We start from the raw sequence: 7,562 nt of genomic DNA, 5'->3' as shown, positions 1-7,562 counted from the left end.
TTTTCCCCGACACTTGATACAATGTTTAAGAGAAACCTAACAAAGGAGGATGGTGAAGAAGTTCAGGACGCTTTGCCCTTTATACAGGAAGTTAGCCCCTTCAAACAAATTTTGCAGAAATGTGGGCATAGCTCTTGGACTGAACAGGCAGTAGCAGATGCCTGTACTACTGATTTGGAAGAAAACTTTGGAAAAATATGTAGAATTGTATGAGAAGCCTCCGCATTCCATGAAATAGGCAGCTCCAGCAATTTGGCTTTTGTGGGAGGCTGCTAAAAATCTTTTTGTTCACCTGGCAAATAGTCAGGAAGAAGTGGCTCTGTTGAATAAGCAACTTACTCAAATGACAAGGGATTTAGAGAACTTGAGAGTGACTGCAGCGGGGGCACAAATGCATACAGAACCGTTGCAAGATGCCCTAAGAGAACTAAAGTTAGAAAACAAGAATTCAGAGGAACAAGCAGGGGAAAAAGCTAAGTTAGAACAAGAGACTCATGTATTACAGGGGATGGTAAATGTCAAAGATCAAAGTCTTTGATTTCAGATGCCGATTGCAAAAGGTCAGATGGCAAAAGGTTAGAGGCTAACACAATAAACTCTGTAATTGTAGTCTCACACTATTATTCTTTAGTTTGTAACAGTGTTGCATATACACACCCCTGTTTGTGCCTCATTTCAAAACACTTGAGCTCCCATACGAGAGAGAGAAACTGACCTTGACAACTTAGCACGAAAGATATTGGTACTCATGGTGACCAGATAAAAATGAAACTCCAAATTAGCTGACTTTAGTGAAGTTGTAAAATTAAATAATGTACTATGCTCGCCCTCCTGTGACCAAACAGGACCAGTACCACCCAAGCAAAAAATAACCCCCCTTTTTTCTGAAACCTGAGCAAACAAAGAGAGCACAAGTGCCAACTCATTAATTATTCATGCCTGGCGTGTAGTAATTGGTCACCTTGTGAAGTATAACTCTGAAAGAACTTCCGCCCAAAGCGGAGAACTCTCCACACACACACCCAGGAGATACAGTTTGTAAAGTAGCCTCTTACAAACATCTCCCCGCCTCCAATCTTTATCTCGGCGTAACTCCGGCCTTGCCGGCTCGATTATCTCCCTCGTTATCTTTCTTATCAAGAGCTCTCAGTAACCTGCAGACTGCAACGGCTTGTGTGAATCGCTCGGAATCTGTAACAAGCAACTCTCTTACCCACCCTGTAAATGCTGGATAACATGATATCTGCATGCTGTAACTGAATAAATCAACTCCTCTGCCTACGCTGCATCACATCAGTAGCATAAGTAAAATAAATTTTCTGTGTAACCAATACGCTTTAAATCATCTGACCTATCAGTCACTCCCACTGTGATTAAACATTTAAGGCAGAAGCTGGGGTTTGCCAGCCAACAAGTGGCAGCAATAACTACGAGAAGCATTGAACCCTTTGATACCACAGATACTGCAGCAAATCCCAAAGAGACCTGGGATGGGGACATTTGGATTGATTCAGTTCCTCCCATGGCCACAATGCAAAGGGTCACGACAATGGAGTCTAGAGGACCAACCCCTGATGGTGGTGGGGAAGCCCCTGTGATCCAGGCCACTACCACAATAATCCCTTTGTCTGCCACAGATTTGAAGGCTATGGCCAGTATGTTAGGACCTTTATTGAGAACCACCTTCTCTAAATGGACAGTACATGCAATTCAGTTAGCTGAAAAGGAAGATATGACGGTAGAAGAAATGCAGAATTTGGTGGCAGCACGTGCAGCCCCCAAGTTACAAGGGGTTATCTGGAGATTGAGTACTTTGGATCATCAGCTGGCATCCCATATAGTTCATTGTTTGCTCAATTGGGAAATAATATGGGTCGGAGACATTTAGTCACACAGGCTTCCACTATTGCACAAGACCCAAATGATGACCCTGCACCATACTTAACATGAGGTTTAATGCTAATTACAGCTGGAATTGTCGTCCCGGGGCCTGGTGCTGCAGGCCTTGATGACATACCGTATTCAACTGATTCCCTCAGGGACTGTGAAGCCTCATTGCTTCCATATTATGGTAATAAATTTGGGGTCTGGGAACCTGGGCACTCGGCTACCTTAACAGCTCTATGACAAAAGGTTCAACAAATCATGATCCATTCAGCCCCAATTCAGGTTAAAGAGGAGCGTACTCCTTTTGTGGCAGCCTTAGACCATGTTACATACTTGAATTAAAGTGGTGAAAGAGTGGATGGAGCTCACAGAGAGGAGACTTTGCTAGGGGACATTCTTGTAGATACGGTGGGCAGAATGCATCCTTTAAAGATTCTTCAGGACCTCTCACAGAAAACTGCAGCTTGGCTTGGAAGATTTTAATGAAACGCAGACTTGATAAGGAACAATGGGATGGAGCCCCCATGGCTGATATAATTCTGAAGGCTCTGGAGTTACAGCAAAGGGAACAGAAGCAGGGGGAGCAAAGCACTATGACTGCAGGTGTAACCTGAAGTGCACCTTTTCCTCTGCCTCCTCCTTGTCTGGAATAGACACACCTGCTGCTATATGATGTAGGAGCTCAAAAGTGGAAAATCAAATGGGATCCGGGAGGGAGACCTTACATTTATGTCCAGCAGGGAAGCAATGCTCCTACTTTGGCATTAGTAGACACTGGCACTACAGTGTCTTTAATTAAACTTGCTCCAACTAAAGGGATTAGAATGCACTCCACTACACTGCAGTCATTCCAAGGAAAACAAAAGCTAGGTTGAGAATGGATTCAGGTTCCCCTGTCAATTCAAGGCTTTAAGACAGTGGGTAACCTGATCCATACTCCCAACATGACAAAAAATATGATTCTGGGAACTGACTGGCTATTTGAAATTAATTATCAAATTATTATTGATATGCCTAGAAGCATACTTTGGAGGTTAGAAACACTTCCCTTATGATCTTGGCAAGCAGATGTGCATACAATTATAACAAAAATGAATGAAAAATCTATTGCAGCCCTTACAACAGCACAAGCTGATGAATGGTGTGCAAAATTCCCTGTGGGCTGGACACAAAACACTGTGGTAAAATCGATGCTTGTGTGGGTGTGCCCTGTCCTTCAATGACAGTGGTGGGGCACAGGCAGTGTGTTGATGGAGGGGCCGGCTACTAGAGCAGTTCCATCTCCTCTATATAGAGTCAGGCCGAGACTGACTGCTTAACTATATACAATTTATTATTATAATAAATACTTAAGCTAAAGCATGAAATATTTACAATAAAGCTTAGCATACAACACAACATATAATATCCCACAATTCACATAAACCATATAACTTACAACGTATAAAAAAATTAATGCATGAACAAGATAGTTAAGAATACAACATGATAAACACTTATAGGTAATCAATTTATATAACCCAAATAAGTTTACAATATTTCTTAGAACTAGCAGGTAACAATACAGATATGAATATTAACACATTAAGAACATATAAACCATATAAACTTCCTTAAAGAATTCCAATAGCTATATAGACCTTGACACAAAAATGATTTTCAAAAATACGGCATGCACTCAGTACCTTACTGAGGGGTTTCCTTGGAGCATCACCCCTTCAGGTCCCTATCGATGTGAACATGTCCCTCCTGCAGTGAAGGGTGGAGGGGTCAGAACCTCCCCTCCGATGCCAGGCTCACCTGTGGGCCCACGTCCCCAGCAACGCACGCTTCCTCTCTGAAGCAGCCTAAGCTCATTGCCTGGAGGCTGATTCCATGAAAGCCTCTCACCAGTGGTCCATTCGGCAGCCCGGCAACCACATTGGCTTCAGTCACGTGCACTGTGGTAGCAGGTCAGGGGCTTCCGCCTCCAGGCAGAACGTTTTCAGGATCTGGGACCAAGGGGCAGGACTGTGCAGCACCCCAGCACGCCGGTCCATTGGTGCCCCCAGGTATTGTGCCCAAGGGGACAAATGCCCGAGGCTGCATCCTGAATAGGGCCAGCCCAGCCCTGAGCAGTCCTTCGTGCCCTCCATGTTGTGTGCGGCTGGGGGCGTGTCTTCTCTCTTCATGTTAAGCCCTGCCACTCTTTCCCAGGTGCCAGGGAGAAGTCAAATGGAGGTGGAGTGCTTTTGCTTCCTGTCTTTTCAGACCCATGACCTGAACAGAGCTGTTTGTTGCAAAAGGCCAGCAGCTTGTGTCAAGAGCTCAGAGGGCTTGCTCGCAGAGCTAATTGCCGCAGAAGAATCCGGTTGGGGTGTTGTGGAGAAGGGGACTGCCCCGATGGAGGGATTGAGCATCACATTCCAAGCTGGAGAAGTGCTATTTTTTCCCCCTCCTGGTCTCTTGTCCTAGAGGTGGCGGACAGAGCCCTGTGCCCTGAGCTGACAGCTTCAGGTGGTGGTGGACGACCAGGGGGCAGGGGTGTGGGGGCCTTCTTAGCGCAGCCAGCAGCGCGCCAGTCTCATAATCTGGAGGTCCTGAGTTTGAGCCTTAGAGAAGGCAAGGTTGCCTCTTGCTGCTGGATCCTGGCCCCTTGCGTGGGAGTGAGGGCTGGCTGCAGCTGCATGAGCTTGGCCTCCGCTGGCTTTTCACCCCCGTGCTGCCTAGGAGGGAGGTGGCTGGTGTGCCTGTGCGGGTGGCACTTTCTGGGCTGCCTGTGCCCAAGGGAGTGCACACCATTAATGCTGAGGGCCATGGCTAGGGCTGAGAGAAAGGCTTTGTTTGGTGTGTGGTAGGCTCATGGGGTAAAGAAGTGAGCAGGGAGCCGAAATGGCAAAGCAGAGAGTGGGGAGGACTTGAAGCAGCAGGTAGGTGACTGGGTTGGGATGCCACAATCCTGTCCTGGACCCTTGGGGAGCAGGAAGGTGCCTTGTGCCCTGGATGACGGGGCTAAGCTGGCGGCTTTGCCTTTGCAAGGCATGGGCTACTTGGCAGCAGAGAAGGAGGAAAATGCCAAGCTGGAGTGGAGAGCTGTGTGGGGAGCAGAAGATGGCCGTGTGGCTGACTGAGAGCAGTTGTGGGGGCTGGAGAGGATGCTGGAAGGTGTGGAGCCCTTGCTGAAAGGAGAGGCTGAGGGCAGACCTTAGGGAAAGTGGTGGTCCCTAGGGACAGCCCCAGTCCCTGCTTCATTGCTGCTGGGCTGGTGCGGCATCAGGGGAAGGGAAAGCAGCAAGGCCAAGGCTGGTGAGCAACCCTGCCCTGCTGAGCAGTCCAAGGTGCTGGATTAAGGCTCCAGTCTCTGCAGGGGTGTGGGTTTGAATCCTACTGCTGCTACAGATTTTGCAGCATCAAGGTGGCACTTGGACATGGGGAAGGTCCCCTTGCTGAGGCCTTGCCCCTCACAGCTAGCTGTCTCCCCAGAGGTTCCTGCAGGCGGGACCCCTGTGAGTGGGCACCCCCTAGGCTGCTGGAGCGGAAACTCTGCTCGCTCTCCCCCTGCTTTCTGGAGGCCTTGCCGCCACGTTCTGGGGGCTCCAGCCTGCCCTTCTTGCCCCTGGTCCCATACACAGTTGTGAGCAGGACGAGGGCGACCTGGGAGCCTGCAGGAGGCAGGATGAAGAGAAGCAGTCTGACATGGCAAGGAGGGAAATGGCGCTTGGCTCCTGGGAGGCGGAGCAGTTGTCAAAAGCCAGGGTGTGTGAGGTCACTGGACCTAGCAGCTCTCTCCCCTCCCTCCCTCCATTTCTGGCTAAACACCCTGTCGGCCCATAGTGAGCAAGGGCCGGAAACGCACTCCAAGTCCAGGGCCCGTGCTGAGATCGAGCTGCCCCCACCTCCCCGGGCCCGGCAGGAGACGGCGGGCGGCACACAGCTCCGGAGGTCATGGGGCCTGACCAGGCTGAGGGCCAGGTTCTGGCTCCAGCCTCTTTGGCAGCCTGGGCCAAAGCCCGCACTGCCACCTCTTCAGCCCCTACGCTCCAGTTTCGGGCCTGGAGCTGCATTCCCGGACATCTTGCCCAGGGAGGAGTACGCCCTCGGGGCTGCAGTCACAGCTGTCGGCAGGCCTCCTTCTCCCAGGCCCTTCCTTTACAGCCAGCCTGCCTGCTCTGCTCTGTGGACTGTCTGCCGCCAGGTTCTCCGGCTCCTTCTAGAGCCAGTCCCCCAAATCCTCCTGCCATCCTGCCCTCTCCCTCCCGCCTCCAACACAGGCACAGGTGCTCAACCCCGCCTTTCTTTAGTCCCCAACCTTGGAGGCAGGGGCGGGAGGAAAATGGGTCGGCGGCCTGGCAACCATGTTGGCTTCAGTCACGTGCACTGCAGTGCCTGGTGCCCAGGTCACAGGTCCCACTCCCAGCGGGCTCTTCTCTGTTTCTGAGCACCTTCTCCCTTCCCTCCAAGGCCACAGCTCCCTTGCCTGCCCGCCGTGGGCAGGGCTGCCCCTGGGAGAGACCCGCCCCCACCCTTCCCCAAGGCAGTCCCGGGAGCATGCTCCCCGAGGCCTTTGGGGAAGGAGGCCAGAGAGCTGCATCTAAGGAAACTTTCGGCCCCTCTCAGGCATGCCAAGGGCAAAGCCAGATGGAGAAGCGGCAGTCAGGTAGGGGAGCAAAAGGCAGACAGGGGACATAGCAGAGGATGGCTTACAATCCATTGACCTCTGGGTTATGGGCCCAGCAGGCTCCCGCTGCGCCACTCTGCTAGGTGTTACTTGCTTGCTTGCTTTGTGCCCTGCCACCCGCTTTCCTCTCAGACCGGAAGCCAGCACCTCACGCAGTGAGGACCAGAGCTTCCTTTCTCCTCCTCCTCCCAGCCCCCGCCTTCCTGCAGGCTCCGCATGCTCCCGGCTTAGGCTAAAGCCCTTGCGCTCTTCCTGGTGGCCATGCACGCCCTGGACACACATTGCTGAGGAGCCCAAGTGGAAGGGCACCCCTTCCTATCTTCTGCCCGGGCCCCTCTGGTTAGCCTTTTTGTTGTTGGGCTGAGTGATGGCATGTCATGCTTCCTTCAATGGATGGGGATTAGTAGGAGGTTCTAGTAGTGGGTCTTTAAAGATAGACTTGGTGGTAGGTGAATTTCTTGGTTGAGATTCATGGTTTAGTAGAATCTTAGTTTAATAAATCTTTGGGTCGTAAACTTAAACAATACAGTCGACAATGTTTTACCAACCCCCCCTGAAATTCTGCATCAAGGCCAGAAGTTCTGATGGAAGGTAAGCATGTCCCTCTGATTCCAAATCTTAATGTAAAGGCTTTTAGTGATCCCAACTGTTAACTAGACTCACTTTTAAACTATTTGCGAATTTTATCTAGTCTCATTTTGTCCAGTTCTGCATTCCAACTTGGATTCAGTCACCACCCTGCTGTGTTAGTTGGGTTAGTCTTTTTACAACTACGTACTTCAGTTTCTCATTGTGGAAGATAAGTATAATATTTAACTTTAATGAAGAACTAAGTTTACCAAGAAACTTTTCTCCATATTTAATATGAGATCTAGTATACAAGCATTAAGGCCATGTATAGACATTACACTTTTACCCTGTATTCGTGATGTGAAACTGATCTATATTTGTAATAGAAATGGAGTTCAGCACACAAAACTGGTCTATACCCATAACAGAACAGAATTTTGACAGACAC

General features: G+C 49.9%; 1 non-coding gene across 1 annotated transcript; it reads left to right on the top strand.

Annotated features, from left to right (window-relative positions):
* Positions 1-4,418: 4,418 nt before the first annotated feature.
* Positions 4,419-4,491, top strand: TRNAM-CAU (transfer RNA methionine (anticodon CAU)). Its single transcript has one exon. It is a non-coding gene; the product is annotated as a tRNA-Met (tRNA).
* Positions 4,492-7,562: the final 3,071 nt, after the last annotated feature.

This window comes from Crocodylus siamensis, chromosome 4 (genome assembly GCF_052110815.1).
Source record: "Crocodylus siamensis isolate JL-2025a chromosome 4, ASM5211081v1, whole genome shotgun sequence".
Taxonomy (NCBI): Eukaryota; Metazoa; Chordata; order Crocodylia; family Crocodylidae; genus Crocodylus; species Crocodylus siamensis.
Note: the sequence above shows the minus strand (reverse complement) of the source record. Positions and strands in the feature narration are given on the sequence as shown.